Source organism: Ovis canadensis, chromosome 2 (genome assembly GCF_042477335.2).
Source record: "Ovis canadensis isolate MfBH-ARS-UI-01 breed Bighorn chromosome 2, ARS-UI_OviCan_v2, whole genome shotgun sequence".
In the NCBI taxonomy this organism is placed as follows: Eukaryota; Metazoa; Chordata; class Mammalia; order Artiodactyla; family Bovidae; genus Ovis; species Ovis canadensis.
The window spans coordinates 105,736,977-105,755,144 of record NC_091246.1 but is presented as its reverse complement, the minus strand read 5'-3'; the positions used below and the strand labels follow the sequence as shown (position 1 = coordinate 105,755,144).

The 18,168-nt window shown below is 47.2% G+C and overlaps 1 protein-coding gene across 2 annotated transcripts in view; it reads right to left on the bottom strand.

Annotated features, from left to right (window-relative positions):
- BLK (BLK proto-oncogene, Src family tyrosine kinase) overlaps nucleotides 1-6,030 on the bottom strand; it is a 54,117-nt gene extending 48,087 nt beyond the window's left edge. The window contains exon 1 of one of the 2 annotated variants that reach the window (XM_069574187.1): nucleotides 5,669-6,030. The gene's annotated coding sequence lies outside the window, so the exon portion shown is untranslated. The remainder of the gene's footprint in view (nucleotides 1-5,668) is intronic. The other variant, XM_069574189.1, reaches the window with a different exon arrangement.
- Nucleotides 6,031-18,168: the final 12,138 nt, after the last annotated feature.

Below are 18,168 nucleotides of genomic sequence, written 5' to 3'. Positions count from 1 at the left end.
ACCCATTCAGGTGAAAGACCCCTCCCCTGGGTCATGGGAGGTTAGCTACTCTCAAAACAGCCACTAAGAGAAAATCTCCAAAGAGCTTCTTGCAGGGCAACCTGCCAGGGGTGAGGAGGCAGCAGCTTCAGCAATCGGGACTTGACCTTCTTGGGGTCACAGTCAGTCCGCACACCAGTCCTGAGCACGGAGGCTCCTGAGTAAGAGCGCCACGGCAGCACAGCTCCGACCTCAGACTTGGCTCACGTCCCTCAGGCAAGCTCCTAACCGCCTCCCTTTTATCTCCGCAGCCCTGTAGCTGGGGTGTCATGAACAGCAAGAGCCACCATCCTGCGCACCTGGCATTTCCTTCCCACAGTGCTCAGCACACACAGGCCTGCCCTCACGCAGCAGCTCCTTCCCCGAGGCTCTGCTGACCCCCAGAGAGAGGGGTGTATATATGTATATGCTATGTGCAGGTACAGCGCAGTCTCCCAGCTCCTCCCACCACCAACCCCCCCCCCACGCCCACACACCCATTCTCTGCATCTGCATCTCTCCCTGCCCTGCCAGCAGGATAAAGAAATTATGATGCAAATGCACAGTGGAATATTACTCAGCCACAAAAAGGAAACAAATTGGGTCATTTGTAGAGACGTGGATGAACCCAGAGTCTGTCATACAGAGTGAAGTAAGTCAGAAGGAGAAAAGCAAAAACCATATGTTAACACACATGCGTGGAAACTTCCTGGATATTCTACTGCCGTCTCTGATCCTGAAGTTGTTTACCTCAGTTGTATCTGTTGGGTGGAAACATAATCATGTGCTACCTCCCTCTCTTTCTGGCTTTCCAGCTTCTTGTTCAGTGAAGATGTTTTGGCAGCTTGAAATTGGCTATGGTAGGAGTGCTTATACCACAGGAATAGGCAAGGGCTACATATTTAAAAGCAGAGACATTACTTTGCCAACAAAGGTCCATCTAGTCAAAGCTATAATTTTTCCAGTGGTCATGTATGGATGTGAGAGTTGGACTATAAAGAAAGTTGAGTGCCGAAGAATTGATGCTTTTGAACTGTGGTGTAGGAGAAGACTCTTGAGAGTCCCTTGGACTGCAAGGAGATTCAACCAGCCCATCCTAAAGGAGATCAGTCCTGAATATTTACTGGAAGGACTGATGCTGAAGCTGAAACTCCAATACTTTGGCCACCCTATGTGAAGAACTAACTCATTGGAAAAGACCCTGATGCTGGGAAAGATTGAAGACAGGAAGAGAAGAGGCCAACAGAGGATGAGATGGTTGGATGGCATCACCGACTCGACGGACGTGAGTTTGAGCAAGTTCCGGGAGTTGGTGAAGGACAAGGAAGCCTGGCGTGCTGCAGTCCACGGGGTCGCAAAGAGTCAGACATGACTGAGCGACTGAACTGAACTGAACGCATGTGTGGCTGATGCATTTTTTAAAATTTCCCTGACTTAAGACGGTGATGGAGAAAATCTTACTAGTGTTGATTTTGCTTAAAAAGATTTGCAGCTGTGGATAGCACCTCCCAACATGGAGAAAATTTTCAACTGATAAAATACTGTTACCCAATTTAGCAAATAACTGGGTCACCCGCAGACTATCAACTGCAGTTCAGACGCGTCTTTGTGGTCTCACTCTGACCTTACTTCTTGGAATAATGTGGTCTCACTCTGACCTTACTTCTTGGAATGATGTGGTCTCACTCTGACCTTACTTCTTGGAATGAATGGGAACATCAGTGAAGCCCATGTGCATCAGTTGCTTGACTTTGTGTCCAAGAGTTTGCAAAAGCTCACAAGATCATTCTATGGAGAATCAGTTGGCTATGTGGTATTTATAAGAATGGGTATTATATATATTAATATTAGTAAATGAGTGTTAGTCATCATTTATACCAGTAAAACTGATGATTAACTTACGTGTGTGTGTGTGTGTGTGTGTGTGTGTGTGTGTGTTTCCTGGAAAGTTGGAGGTTAAACATTTGCCAGCACACCCCGGTTCTCAGTCTTAACCTGACATGTCCCCGACACCCCTGACCATGCCAAGGGAGTCCGCCAGACAGACAAAGGGACAGACACCACAAAACGGAAATGGCTCCTTTCCATTAGGAAATGGCTACTTCAGCCTTTCCCATAAAGCCACCCAAATATAATCATAGCATGGTTTATTACTTTTGATCCTATCTTCAAGTGCAATATTAAAAAAAAAAAGAATTTGTTTTTTAAAAGTCTCATTTACTTTAGAAATGGTAGGACTAAAAAGAAGCTTACCGTGAAACAATTTTATAGAATTTCTGTAGCAATACAAGGTAGAATAAATGTAAAAATGGACAGTTGAAACATAGGTCATTTGTCTAAGTATAATAAACACAGCCGGATATCTCACCATAAGTTGGCCCTCTTGGTGAAAAAAATAAAGAACTGATCTATGTTTTGTACACAGAAAGGAAGACAATTCTTATTTAACACCCTCATCATGCTTCAAGCTGTTTCTAAAACCCTCTCCTGTTTTGGATAGTGTTTGGAGGGAGGACTTGGTCCCTGTTTTGGAAGAGCCAGATCCAGAGGGGCAGCAGGCCTGCCAACAAAGTGCCCCAGGCATGTGCTAGAGGCCTCGGGGACTCAGGCCTGGATTTGGGCACTGGTAGGCTTCCTGGGTGGTGCTGGTGGTAAAGAGCCTGCCTGCCAATGCCGGAGATAGAAGAGACACAGTTTCGATCCCTGGGTCAGGAAGATCGTCTGGAGGAGGGCATGGCAACCTGCTCCAGTATTCTTGCCTGGAGAATTCAATTCCATGGAGAGAGGAGCCTGGTGGGCTACAGTCCGTAGGGTTGCAAAGAGTTGGACATGACTGAAGTGACTTGGCATGGCACGGCATGGCATGGCATGACACGACAGGAGAGAAGACATAGGTGCCGATCCTGAAAGCCAGAACAAGAGGGACTTGCCTGGATGAGAAAGAGGAGAGGTGCACCCCAGAGCGACCAGCAGGAGGGGCCTTACTCGGAGCGGTGGCGGAGCAGGAGATGACAGGAAAGGGACTGCAGGCCTGGTGGTAATCACCGCTCTTCAGCTCAGATCTTCATCTAAGTGTTGTGATTTTCGTGTAAATGCTATCTCCCCACAGCTTCATAATTCTTTCCTCTTTCATGTCTGCTTCCGAAGCTTTCTCTAACCTGGTTGAGACATCGCCTTTGAACAAGGGCACACCTGCTCTGCCGGGCCTGTGAAGCACAAGCGCGCACACGTACGTGTGTGTATGTATGTGAATGCGTATGTGTGTTGAGGGTGGTGGGTTGGGTTTCTCTGTCTCCCTGGCACCTCTCTAAACACTTGATCCTTAAAGCAGGGCTGCTGCCCCCGGTGATCTTGTCTGGATGCTGCCGATTCTAGGGTCTGTGCAGGGACCAGGCCCCCCAGGCGTCACTCAAGCAGGAGCTGGGTCTTAGACTTCCAGTTTGACTCTGCATTCCTCAGGAGGTGCTCTGCTCATGGAAGAGTGTTTGCGGCACAGTTCAGTGCTGCCTGGTTGGCCACAGATCCTGCGGGGATGGGTGAGCCCAGATGGCAGAGTCCATCCGGGTATTCCATGCCGGGTCTGGGCCCTTATTGACCTCCACGCTCAGCCTCCTGCTTCCTCACTGGGGATGGATCAGATGTGGGTAGCTGGGCGTGAGCTGGAGGCCCAGGAGCCTGAACCAGCACAGTGAGCTCCGCTGGGAGACAGAAGTGCAGTCCTTAGGCCTAAATCCCCCTGACACAGAGTGAAGGCTCAGAAATGTGTGTTGAATAAAAAAATAAATGAATGATGAGGAAGACCACGAAGAGAGGGAAATACGGCGCTTTCTGAAAATCAGGTGGGGAGTTGGGAGAGAGGCTGATAGAAAATGCAAGAGGCTTTCTGGGTTCCAGAATGTTTAAACAGAGGGTGGGCCCCCCAGGCCATGGACACCAGTTTTCCCAAGCATGTTCAGATGTTGACTATTTCTGCTCCAAGGCAGGATGAGCATAGATTTTTATTTTTTATTTTTTTATTTTGGAATAATTTTAGGTTTACAGAAAAATTACAAAGATAGGATAGAGACTTGCCAGGCATCCTGCACCCAGCTTCCCCGAGTGTTGGTGTCTTTCCTAACTATGGTACACTTGCCGGAACCAAGCAAGGCACATCAGTGATAGCTGTTAAACTCCAGACTTTATTTAGAGTTCACCCACTCTTCACTGGACTTTGAGGTTGTTGTTCCAGGCTCCAAACCAACCCATACGTGAATTCTGGATTTAGCTGTCATTTCTCCTTACTCTCCTCTGAAGTGACAATTTCCCTCTCTTTACTTGTGACCTTGAATCTTGAAGGTCAAATAGTCTGTAGCCCTTCAATTAGGGTTTGTCTGATGTTTTCTCATAACTAGACTAGGATTAGGGGTTTGAGGAAGGAATATCATGGAAGTGCTTTTCTCCTTGCAGCCAGTTACACAATAAATACAAGGAGACTTATCCCTGGAGATGTTAACCTTGACCTTGGGGCCAGGATTCTCCACTGCAGGGTTACCAGCTTCCCTTCTCCGTACTCTCTAGTAGGTCCAGTCCTCACTTAAGCTGAGGGGATTCTAACTCCCTTCCAGGAGGGAGAGTGTCGACATACATCATGTGACGTGGCAACTGAGGGTGAGTGAACACACTGGCCAGTTGGGAAACGACTGGAAAAGTTGTCAAAATCCTACAATTTTTAAAATTCTCTCAAGATATCAACTATTCTCTCCTTTTCACAGTTGGCCAAAGAGCTCTCTTAGCCAAACAGGCCATCTTTAAACCTATTCCGGAGCTTCCCTAGTGGCTCAGTGGTAAAGAATCCACCTGCCAATGCAGGAGACACAGGTTCAATCCTTGGGCTGGGAAGAGCCCCTGAAAGAGGGCGTGGCAACCCACTCCAGTATTCTTGCCTGGAGAATCCCATGGACAGAGGAGCCTGGCTGGCTACAGTCCATGGGATTGCAAAGAGTTGGACATGACTTAGCAACCAAACAGCAACAAGCCTATTCCATCACCCTACCTCCAAATGTCTGAAAAAATGGAAAACCTGATTTTAAAAAGAAGACCAAAATGAAATGAAAGCAACAACCAATCACTGACCTTGAGTCAGACCCTCCACACGTCACTGCTGCCCTGCATCAGCTTGGCACCACCTTTACCCTCCTTTACAGGGAGGCTCTTGCCTGGAGCACACGGCCTTGAGTGCCCATCCATACCCTCACCCCACCCACAGCCTCCTCCTGTCTCTCTTCCGTGGCACGTTCACCACCTCTTCCAGCTCTGAAAGCCCGAGCAGCAGTCTCTATCCTGGATGGACTGAAGTTTTAGCAATCAATAAAACTCTCTTGGGTGACCGTTCCACACTGAAGTATGGCAGAAACCATCACAATATTGTCAAGTAATAATCCTCCAACTAAAAATCAGATGAAAAAAAAAAAACCCTCTAAAATAGAAAAGAACAAACGACGGGGCAATCTATCCACAGCTGGGGCTCAGATCCTAAGAAAGTCTTCCCTCTCCCCTGTAACACCCGTAGCAATGTTCCTGCCCACTCTCCCAGGGTCTCCACAGGCCCCTAAGCACTGTCTGCACGATATGAGGAAATGCGATGGTCAGGAAGGCGGAAGATGAGTCTTACCTTGGCGGTATTCAGCGGCTGCTCACCATAGCTCTTCAAATCGCCGCGCCTTGTGGGGCAGCGGCCTCCTAGCTACAACCAGTGGCTCGGAAACAATCCCGAAGCAGGAGCCCATCCCAGGCGTCTCAGTCACTTCAGCAGCTTGTGGCTTCCTGCCGACGATGGCGAGCACCCCGCCGAGGTGGCAGGCTATCCCTCCACCCCCGTCTGTGGTCACAGCTGCCTCCACCGAGCCCCGCCCCTCCCACTGGCCCTTGGGAAGCTTTCGTGGGCTCGCTGTGCCCAGGAAAAGCCTATGAGCAAGGACCACGAGCAGCTGGTCTTTCTCCCGAGCTGGGCCGCGTTTGTCACTGTGCCCCTCTGCCGTCAGAAAGTTTTCCCAAGGGGCTTTGGTTTAACAGCATGGAGTTGTTTTTCCTGTAGCGAGCCTGGCAGAGTCAGTAAACCTCCAAGTTAACCCTGCAAGGTATTTCACGCTGCCTTGCAGGGTTGTCTGCAAGGCAAGAAGGAGCTTGGGTTCCGCTGCTTTGTGCCGTCTGTGTGAGCGAAGTGGCCATCTCCCAGCCATGCTGGCTTTGTCTTGTCTTCCAAGTAGTCCTGATGATACCCAGCTCATGGGATGCTAAGAGCACACAGGATAGAACGGAGTGATGGCAGAAAATTTGGCTAATTCCCTTGTCTCTAGTAAGGGAATTCCCTTGACTCTAGCTGGTCCTTGATTCTGATTTCAGAGCCTTTTCAACTGTGCTGTGTCACTCCACTATGAAAACTCAGAGACGCAGAGAACAATGGAGTTGATGGGGACGTTCCGTAGCATCTAGGGTGGTGAGGTGCTGTCCTCTGCCACACCAGCTGAGGGACCAATGGGACCGACACGTTTGCTGAGATGCCTTCTGGAAACTTATTGTTTCAGCCGGATGTAGGGAGCCACTGGCCTACTTTCTGATCTGTGGACCAAAGGGAGCCAATGGGGGTCTCCTCTCCTGCCCTTATGTCTGGGAACCTCGATATGGGTGGAGGGGAGGGGGCAAGGAGAGAATTTAGACACACCGGCTTCTATTCCTGCCCTGGGACTACAGTTCAGAATCTCAGCTTCTTCATGGAGTCCCTTCCCTTGGATTTTAGGATTAAGAGAGTAATTCGCTGTGAGTCTCTGGCAGGAAAGATTTTTTTGACAGATGTTCGTGGCAACCATAGCAGCAACATAGAGATCTTGGGTTCTAAGACTCCTTGGAAACAATCTGTTTTATTTTCCCCAAAAGATCTTTTTGTGAGAACAGACGAATTAATGTATAAAAAACCTCTATTACAGTATTTAGCACATGAGAACTCCAAATAACTGGCAGCTGATGTGAGTATGCCTAATCCAAGTGCCAAATCTGATCTTTTAGAAAAACTGCTCTGGCTTCTTCCATCCTTGACAGCAAAGGGCCCAGAACCATGCCCAGAACTGGCTGTGCTCAGTGAATCGTAGGTGTTATTTTTATAGTCACGTCCTGACACCTGAAAGTTGGACCTAAGCATTTACACTCTAGTTTGAAGCCTCCCAAACTACTTAAACTTGTGATTTAAAAGTTACTGATTTGACATATAGTAACTACACTGGAGCTCAGCCTGTTGCTCTGAGACAACCTAGAGGAGAGAGATTAAGGCGATGGGAGCGAGGCTCAAGAGGAAGGGGACATATATATGTGTACTTACGGCTGATTCACATCGTTGTACAGCAGAGACCAACACGACACTGTAAAGCAATTATCCTCCAATTAACAATAAAACAAAACTTGGAAGTAAAAAAAAATAAATAAAATCTTAAATACAGAAAAGTTATTGAATTGAGGAGAGATTATTCAGTCTTGTTATTTGAATTCGGCTAACACAAACTTTTCTGATTGTTTACTTTAAGAACACACAAGAGGCTGGGGGTGCAGACATAAAGAAGCATGGCTGTCCTCTGTGGGAGCCAGTCTAAGGTGTCTGGGAGGGGTCTGGTAGACAGACAACCATGACTGGGTGTGGTAAGTGCAGCCATTGGTGCCTCAACAAGGCACAATATTAGAACAGAGGCAGGAACACTAACTCCATCAAGGACTACTGGAGTACATTGCCAAGGAGACAGCTTTGAACATGGTTTGTCCCTAAGGATCCTGCAAACTCTCAGAGGCAGAGCCAGTATTGAGCTTTTTGCTTACCAAGGGTCCAGTGATACCGCCTGAATTATGTCTATTTTTTAAAAATCTATGGGGCTTAAATAAGTGAGTTGTGAAGAATTTTTTACATACTTGAATTCGAGGATACAGAGAATACAGTGGGAAACAGGGAGTCTATCTTTCTAAAGAGAAAATGCATTTCCTCCAATGACGTATCTATTCAAGGTTAGACTGAGAGGGGATGTGTGAGGTTTGCAGGGAAAGGAGATCAGAGAAGCTGGCTTTTGTATGATTTGGGGGAAAAAAACTTCACCTTTCTGTCCACCCCCAACAGACAGGGATCGGAAAAAAACCCAAAAATGGATTCCAGCAGCCACCCAGAAAAGAAGGAGGAAATGACCTGACTCTTGGGTTTCAGTCATCTAAGCAGAAGTGAAAGTTGCTTTCAGCCATTTTCACCCTGACAGAGTCATAGCATCCATAAGAAAGGCAGGAGGAGGAGGGGAGGAGCTGGGAGAGAAGATGGGAAGCAGCAGGACATACGAAGTGAGGCGAGGGGTGTCCTGTGCAGAAACTTTTCTGCACCTGAGGGCTCCCAGGGCTGCGCTGAGATGAGACTCCAGCTCTGGCCCTCCCCTGCTCAGCTCAGTGTTCAGCCTCACTGGCTGCCCCATTTATTTTTGCACATTTGAGGTGATATATGCAAAATTTGGAGCTATCCTTCCATGTGTTTGCAACCGCCTTCTGACATCAGAACATTTCTGGAAAAAAAAAATCGAAAGCTGTGGACAATAGAATAGTTGGAGGGAAGAAACATTAAAATAATCCAGTCCAAGATTCACTTAGGAATGGTGGTGTGAGAAGTGGGGCAAATTCCCTCTGAAGAAAACAAGTATAAAGCCAGATCAAGTTGTCAAAATTCACCATTCAGAGGCACTGGAGCCTGGCCAAAGGCAGACAGATTGAGAAGTGTTTGATCTTGGGAAACTGCTCCTGCATCAGAACAGCCATGGGCTTGTGGTCTTCCTGTTTGGACTTTCTGTGCCTCATCCACACACCTCAGCCTGGCTGATGAGAAACACAGCTTTTTTCTTTTTTAACTACGGCTTATTTTTTAAAATATAATTTTACCTATTGGCTGCGCCGGGTCTTAGTTGCTGCTCGAGGGATCTGTGATCTTCCCTGTGGCATGCAGGATCTTTAGTTGCGGCAAGCGAACTCTTGGTTGCGGCAGGTGGGATCTAGCTGCCTGACCAGGGATCGAAGCCGGCCCCCTGTGTTGGGAGTGTGTAATCTTAGCCGCCGGACCACCAGGGAAGTCCCGAGAACCACAGTTTTACCCGTGCGAATGATGAACTTGTTTGAGGCCTGTTAGTGAAAACCAGCAGCCAGGTGGAGGTGACATGTGATCTGGAGTGAGGAGGTGAAAATCTGCTGTTTATGGGTTAAAGGTCACAGAACAGTTCAGATCAAAGCGAAAAACTGCAGCTTTACTGGGCTTGAGAGCATAGCTTCTGTTCAGAGTAGCCTAAAGATCACCCAGAAATGCAATGGAAGTAAGAGAGCCACAAAAGGGCTGAGATAATAAACTCCCCACATGTCCCTGACCAACTCCTAAAATATGCACACGTCAGGGAGACCAGAGAGAGTCCAGAAAAAAGTGGACATCAAGGGAGACTGAAGGACACTCTGCAGAGCTGAATTTGTTCCTTCAACCACACACAACTTAGACAGCAGCAGGTAGAAGGCTCACGTGTTCAAGGCTTCTGAGCAGAACTTCTATCCAAATAATGACCTGACCATTAAACAGTGCACAATCAGGGAGCGCCCTTAGGGAGTCAGACTGGAAAACAAAGTGAAATACTGAAAGGAATCGCTACACGGTGATAGCAAGGGCTGCGCACCGTCCTGGAGACCAGCTTTGCAATTCAGGTGCAGAAAAGTTAAGAGAACAGGAAACACCTTTCAGAAAATAAAACAAAATTCAGGAATAAAATAGAATCCACAGCAATGTCCAGTTTTCAACTAGAAATTACTAGGCACACAAACAAACAAGAAACTGTGACCAGAAAAAAGTCAATATTCTGAGGCCACATGGACCCAGATGTTGGATTTAGCAGACAGAGATTTCAGAGCAGCTTTTATAGTTATGTTCAAGAAATGAAAAGAATATATGTTTAAGAATTAAGGGAATTTATGTGGAGAATATGTCAACAATAAGAGACTCTCAACAGAAAAGTGGAAATTGTAAACAAGAATCAAGTGGAATTTCTGGAGTTGAAAACTGCAAAGACTGAAGTTGAAAATTAACTAGATAGGCTCAACAGCAGATTCGAGACAGCAGGAGAAAGACGTGAATCTGAAGACAGAGCAATAAATTTATTGAATCAAAAAAAAAGAGAGAGAAGGAGAAGCAGAAAGAGTTAAGAAAAATGAACGAGACTTAGAGGACTGGCAAATGAAGTATAATGTTCAAATATAAATGTAACAGGAGCCCCAAAATAGGAGAGAGAAGAAAAGACACAGAAACACTATTTGAAGAAAAAAAATAGTTGACAATTATTCAGTGTTAATGAATGACATTAGCTTAAAGGGTCAATGCTATGGTCTGAATGCTTGTGTTCCCCCCAAATTCGTATGTGGGACTCAGTGTGCCCAACCTAGTTATGAAGTGGAACATCTGTGAGGTGATTAGGCCGTGAGAGCATGCTAAGTCACTCAGTCGTGTCCGATACTTAGCGACCTCATGGGCTGCAGCCTCCCAGGCTCCTCCGTCCATGGGATTTTCCAGGCAAGAGTACTGGAGTGGGGTGCCATTGCCTTCTCCAATGGCCTCATGTAACCTGGATAAAGGCAAATTCCCTCACTTTTATTTACCTGGAAAACAGTAATAATTAGTGAACTTAAAAAATAAAAAAGGCCTTTAAAATTTTTTATATAGAGAGAATTGTCTCTCTTTCACCATGCGAGTGTACAGCAAAAAGATGGTCGGTCATCAGTGAAGCAGACACTCACCAGACCCCAAGTCTACCGGCACCATGATCTTGGACTTGCCAGCCTTCAGATTAGTGGGAAATAAATTTATGTTTATAAACCACTCAGTTCATGATATTTTGCTATAGTAGGCCAAACAGACTAGCACAGTCAGAAAACAGAATGAACTCAACATAATATAAACACAAAGAGAACCACACTGAGACATCATGGTTATATACTGAAAACCAAAGAAAAGAGATTATCCTGCAAGCAGCAAGAGAAAAAAGTGATCCATCATATTTATAGCAACAACAATGCAATCAGTGGTTGAATTCTCATCAGAAACGGTGGTGGCTAGAAGACACTGGAATGGCATATTTAAAGTGCTAAAGTTAAAAAAAAAAACACAAGAATTTACTATCCGATAAAAATATCTTTAGAAAGTGAAGGTGAAATAAACACTTTTTCAGATAAGTAAAACAGAGAATTTGTTTCTGACTGAAAGAATATGATACCAGATGTTAACCAGCTGACAGAAATAACTGAAAAGCACTGGAAATGGCAAGCACGTAAGTAAATTTAAAAATATATAATAATATATTATCTTTTCTTCTCTTAACTTAAAAAAACACATATGATTGCTCAAGCAGAAATTATAACATCGTACTGTGGGTTTGTAGCACACATAAATATATATGCCAATAATAGCACAGAGAAGGGGAAAGAGAGAAATGGAGCTATACGTGTGCAAAGTTTCCTTTTTCTTTCACCAGAAATTACATTAATTGAAAGTAGATTATGGTCCATTGAAGAGGCATATTGTAATCACTGATGCTGGGAAAGATTGAAGGTGAAAGGAGAAGAGGATGGCAGGGAATGAGATAGTCACATAGCGTCACTTACTCAATGGACATGAATTTGAGGAACTCTGAGAGATGGAGGAGGACAGAGGAGCTTGGCATGCTGCGGTTCATGGGATCACTAAGAGTTGGATGCCACGCAGCAGCTGAACAGCAGTAACATTGTAATCACTAGAGCAAACACTGAGGAAAGAAATCAAAGGTAAAAAGTAAGGAGGAGAAGTGATCTCAGGCAGTTAGCACACCAGGAAGTTCCAATGTTTGTCCTTCACGCACACACAGACACACACACACAGACACAGACACACACACACACACAGACACACACGAAGAACTGCAAGCAGATGGAATAGCATAGCACTGGAAGAGCTCTGAATGCAAGAACTTGCAGCAACTCAGTGGAGCACAAAACCCAAGGATGACTGCATGGAAAAGCATCGGAAGCATCTTCCTGGGATCACCCCATCTCCCAGTCCGGCACAGCTCAGTGCCAAGACGGATGCCCTCAGCAGGACCTTCCCACCCGGGGGGAAAGAGATCAGAAGACCACTGCAGCCCTTGTCAGCACAGAGACACCCAAAGCTTTCACCACCAAGGACTGCTGCAGTATTTGCTGACACTGACCTGACACCAGCAAACCAAGCTGCTTGGAATCCACCTTGCTGTGCCTCCCTGGAGAAGCAGCAGCTACTTTGTCCCCCAAAAGGAGCCGTCGCTTCGCTCCCTGCCTTGAGAGCAGTTGCCACTGCATTCCCCAGGGCCAGAGCTTCCACGCCCCCACTCCATTCCCCCACCCCCCACCAAACAGTTGCGCACATGCCCCAGCCCCTAGCTCAGAAACCACTCTGTATGCACTCGGCGTCGGCGCCACCGCCGCCGCAGCGAGTGTGCCTGTGCCCTGAGCCTCAGAGCCTCGGTCACGCCGTGTGTGCCTGCATCTTAGACCCCAGCATCACTGTCATTACTTTGCCGACAAAGGTCCGACTAGACAAAGCTATGGTTTTTCCAGCAGTCATATATGGATGTGAGAGGTGAACCTAAAGAAGGCTGAGGACCCAAGAATTGATGTTTTTGAACTGTGGTGTTGGAGAATACTCTTGAGAGTCTCTTGGGCAGCAAGGAGACCATTGGATCTCAATCTTAAATCCTAAAGGAAATCAGTCCTGAATATTCACTGGAAGGACTGATGCTGAAGCTGAAGCTTCAACACATTGGCCACCTGATGTGAAAAACCGGTTCATTAGAAAAGATCCCAATGCTGGGAAAGATTGGGGATGGGAGAAGAAGGGGATGACAGGGGGCGAGATGTTCGGATGGCATCATTGACTCAATGGGCATAAGTTTGAGCAAGCTCCAAGAGACGGTGAAGGACAGGGAAGCCTGGAGTGCTGCAGTTCAAGGGGTCTCAAAGAGCTGGACACGACTGAGCAACTGAACAGCAATCTCTGTCACACCAAGCATGCTCGTACCTTGGATCTGGGGGCTACAGGTTCGTGTGCCGGGCCTGGCACTATGACCACTCCAAACCTGACTACACCTCACACTCTGGTGTCACCTCAGTCGTGCACATGCCTTCAGGCCAAACCCAGCACCAAGAGGGATCTGACCACAGCATCTTCCTGGGGGGAATAAAGAGAACAGGAGCACCCCAGCAGCCTTCCCCAACAAGGATCCCCAACAACCCTCACCACCTCCATACACATCCACTGAGTCTTCATCATGATGGATAAAATAAAGCTGTCCCACCGCATCATCACAAAATTTCAGAGCAACAAAAGAGAATATTTATGCACAAGCTTCCAGAGGAACAGGTGCAGAGGGTCAATGGCAAAAACAGCTTGAGACTCCTCAAAGTAACCTTGGAAGCCAGAAAATAATAGAACAGTGTCTTCAAAAGTCTAAGGAAAAGTTGTTTCCAAGTTGGAATTCTGTCTTAAGCCAAGGGGAAGAGCAGAATAAAGACATTTTGGGGGTATACAAGCTCTTAAAACATTGGTTCCACATTGCCTTTCTCAGAAAGGGACTCTATGATTTGCATCATAAAAATGACAAAAGAAATTAAGGAAGAAAAAGACCTGGAATCTGAGAAAGAAAACAGCCAAGATGAGAGAGATTCCCAAGAAAATAATGAAGAGAATGCTCAAGAAAAAACTGTGAAGCAGGCCTAGGAAACAACCCACCTATTTTGAAGTAGGTTGGAGGGCTCCGGGGGCTTTCCTCAAGAAGGTGGTGGTGTTGCATTGCCCAGTGTGTTCAAAGGTACTCAGAGGAGACTTATATAACTAGGGACAGCTAGTTTAAAGGGTAGCTGCTGCTGCTGCTAAGCCGCTTCAGTCATGTCCGACTCTGTGCGACCCCATGGACGGCAGCCCACCAGGCTCCCCCGTCCCTGGGATTCTCCAGGCAAGGACACTGGAGTGGGTTGCCATTTCCTTCTCCAGTGCGTGAAAGTGCAAAGTGAAAGTAAATTCTCTCAGTCGTGTCCAACTCTTAGCGACCCCATGGACTGCAGCCCACCAGGCTCCTCCGTCCATGGGTTTTCCAGGCAAGAGTACTGGAATGGGATGCCATTCCTTCCTCCGTTTAAAGGGTAGAATTAATGCTAAATATATAGTTAATTAAGCAAATGAAAAATCGAGTCATTTCTATCTAGGAAAGACTTAAAATTGTGTTTGGGGAAAAACGCATAGTGTGAGTAGAATTTATATAATCATACTGCAGACCCTAAATACTTATAGAAATTACATAACTCTACTGGAGATACGGTGAGATTAGAAGGGCCTGTTGGAGAAACCGGAAAGAGCTAAATTTGCTTCATAATAAGAAATAAAAAGATCATGTCTAAAACTGAAAAAATCAAGAAGCAGGGGTCAAAACTTGCTATTTGTTGATGTGGAGATAATGTCACAAGTATCCATAAAAAATTCTCCAGTGTGGACTGTGGGGAGCAGAAAAGAGGAGGCATCTGGCAGAGGCGAAGCGGCCCTTTGTTCATGGAGAGCCTGTCTGAGTCTTCAAACTGCATACATGTATGGCCCAGATAGACACTAAAAACTAGATTTAAAAAAATAGTCCTGGGGTGGGGGGAGTCGGATGACCCAGGTTATCGATGGGTAGGGGGGCTTCTGTATTCACGAGTGGAGTATTGCCCAGAAGCAACGGGAGATTCTGGGAGTACGGCCCTGAAAAAATTCTTGAGGCAGCAAGGAAACGTGATTTTTAGCTGCCATCCAGAAGCTCACCAGATTGGCAGTCGTATCCCTAATCTTTGGGAACTCCAATAGGAAAAGCATTTACTTTTCAGAAATAACTCCATTCAAAACTGAACAGGGTCAGGACCTCTCATTTAGGTTTTGAAAGTCATAACTCCTGCATCCTAGAAGAGATGCTTGCAGACAAAGGGCTGGAAAGCACAGCACTGGCTTCCAAAGCTCTTTGTGAACCACAGCCTACATTACAAACCAGGACACGCATGTGAATAACTAAGCCCGAGGTTTCACCCCCATTTCCCTGTTCTTCCCTGTTAGCTGTTCTACTGTGTTCTATTCCTCTCCCTTCCCCTTTCTTCTGTGCACTTTATTCTTTTCTGTTCTATTTCTTTTTTCCTTTCTGCTGGGTTTATTTTTTAGAAAAAGATTCCCAAGAGTAATGTATCCAGGCTGGAGACCATGATTGCTTTTATACTTCTTGAGGATAGCTGGGTGGATTTATTTTCTTTTATCTTTAATGTCTTTTATTATTGTGGTAAAAGTCACATAACATAAAGCATACTATCTTAACCACGTTTGACTGTACAGTTCAGTGGCAGGATTCAGGTTTACAAAGCATGTTTACGAGTGTAATTGTGCTCTGAGTTCTCAACAGACAGCCCAGGGCGAGAGAACTCCTCATCCACTTAACAGGTGAGGATGGTGCCCACCTGGGTCATGCCGCTGAGCAGGGCAGCCCCAGGACTCAGGCCCCTGCCCTGCACTGACTTCCTCCGTGACTCCGGGCAAAGGCTCCATGACCCTGAGCGTCACTGCAAATGCCAGGGAACGGACTTGGGGATTTCTGAAATCCTACCGTCTGTGGATGGAGTTAGGTTTTGGCTGAATTATGTTCCTTGAACATTCATATGTAGAAGCCTTAATATCCAGGGCCTCAGAGTGGGTCTGGATTTGTATAGGGCCTTTACAGAGTTGATCAACTCAGGGTAAGGCCTTTAGGGTGGGTCCCAATCTAATCTGACTAGCGTCCTCACAAGAGGTGGAAATGGGAACACACAGAAGGGGTAAGGGACGTGTACCTGCACGGAGGAGAGGCCCCAGGGACACAGGGAGGAGGCGGCTGTCTGCAGGCCCCGGAGAGAGGCCTCCTTCGGAAGCAACCTTGCTAACATCTTAATCCTGGGCTGCCAGCCTCCAGAATGAAGAGGAAATATGTGTCTATTGTTGAAACCATCACTCTGTTGTGCTTTGTTTTGGCAGCTGAGCAGAGCCATGCAGAGTCCTGGGACATTCAACCCTGGATGGCCACAGGCTAAGTGCTATTGAGGTTATTGACCCTGTGAGTCAGCAGACCAAACAGTTAGGGGCGGTCCGTGGAAGATTATGGAAGCTGTTTTTAGTTCTGCTTTGGTTTTTGTTTCACTGATTTTTTTTCCATCTGCTTTCCCAGATTGCCCTTCCCTCCTCGGGTGAGAGACATGCTGCCTACTCACAGGGAAGGGCCTGACAAGCCATAATACCCACCTCTCCAACAATAAAGACTGGCCCGTGGAGGAAACTGGGACACTGGCGTAACCAACCAGAAGCCTCCCTGGGATTGCTGTGCGATGAAGGCAACGACAGCTGACTCTGCCCAACCCAACAGCATTATCGATGCAGTTATTGGCTGTTTAGATTGGGGGCTGGCTTTCAGCAATTCAGAACCCTCTGAGGGCTTAGGTCTCAGCACGACGAGCTTTCTAGGGTGGAGGGCAGGGGACAACCCCCTTTCCTGAGGGAAACATAGAAGACAAGAGAGGATGCTGGCTCCTGGATTGGAGGGCTGCCGGACCTCAATCTAAACATCCAACAGCTCCATCAATAATGCCGTTGAGTTGGGGCAGTGTTCCTTTGCCCCTCAGCCGTAAAAAGAGAGGAGGAGAATGCCCTACCAGAAAATAGGTCACCTGGTGTCACTGACATGCCGTCACTCTTTGCAGCTGCATTCCTACTGGCCAGCCGAGTGGGAACCAGGCTATGGGTACAGGAGATAACAGGTACGGATCTTATGCTGAGAAGTGGGGACAACCCCAGGGCGGAGGAAGTTTGGGACCAGTCCTGGGACACTTACGGCACTGTTTCCTGTCTCCGTTTTCCAGGGTTCAAAGAAGGAAAGAGATTTGCTGCCAGCTGGCGAGCTGGAACTTCAGGACTGGATCCCAGCACTCCTGACCAGTGGTCCAGTCCTCTCTCTTCCCCAGCGTGCAGCCTCTTATCAAGCTCCTCCCAGACCTCCTTCTCACGAGCCCACTAATGACCTGTTTGAGCTGAGAGCAGATGGTCTGGGAGCATCGAATTCTGATGGCTGAACTGCCACGAGTCAGACTTTCTCCTTAAGAAGAGGCCAGCAACATCTGCAGCTTGGCAACTCTGTGTAGCCCCCAGACCCAGACTCCCGAGGGCCCACCCTGGCCTGCCGGAGTCACCCCTGGTGGGACACAGCTGAGCCAGTGGAAGCTCTTTTGGGGCTGAGAGTTGAGACCTGGATCCCAGTCTTCCATCTGTTCCTCCTCTTCTGTTAAGGAAAGGTGTGAACTTCTCTACCCTCCCTTCTTCTTCTCCCTCTCCTTTCCCTCTTCCTCTCCATCTTACACCCATCCCATTTTCTCCTCTTCCTTCACCCAAACCTGGGCTCACTTCTTTCTACTTTTCTGATTGTCCCCTGCCTTAATTTTTTTTTCCCACCTTCAATACAGACTTCTTCCCTGATTCTTTTCCTCAATCTCAGATGTGTTCTATTCTTCTCTATCCTAAAAATACTTCCCCTCAGTACTTCCACCTGCCCTTAAGATATCAGCCCACCTCACCAGCCAGGTCCAACCTGGATCCTCAGCAGCCAGCTCTCTACCTCCTCACCCTGCAGGGGCTGACCTTGCAAGGATCACCTAGCACTTACCCTATTTTCAGAGGTCCTTACCACTCACAGGGCAGTAGCAGAAGCTGAGACCAAGCTGGGTGGCTCAGTAGAATCCAGAGCAGCAGCCTGAAGGCCCAGAGGAGAAGGGCAAAGGCTCAAGCTGCCTTTTGAGCCTCAGGTCTCTTCTCAGGCTCCCAAGAGGGAGTCGCCACTGCTCTGCCCTCAGTTTCCCAGACTTAGCTCATTTCTTTCCCACAGACTCGGGTCCTGCCTCAGCCTTCCAGCCTAAAACCGTCTCCCAAACAGGACACACAGGAGCTTTCAGCCTACAAGAGGGCTACAGCCAGATGGGTTAAGTGCTCACTGCCCTGTTCCAGCATCAGGAGAGACCACCCCTCAAGAGGAATGAACA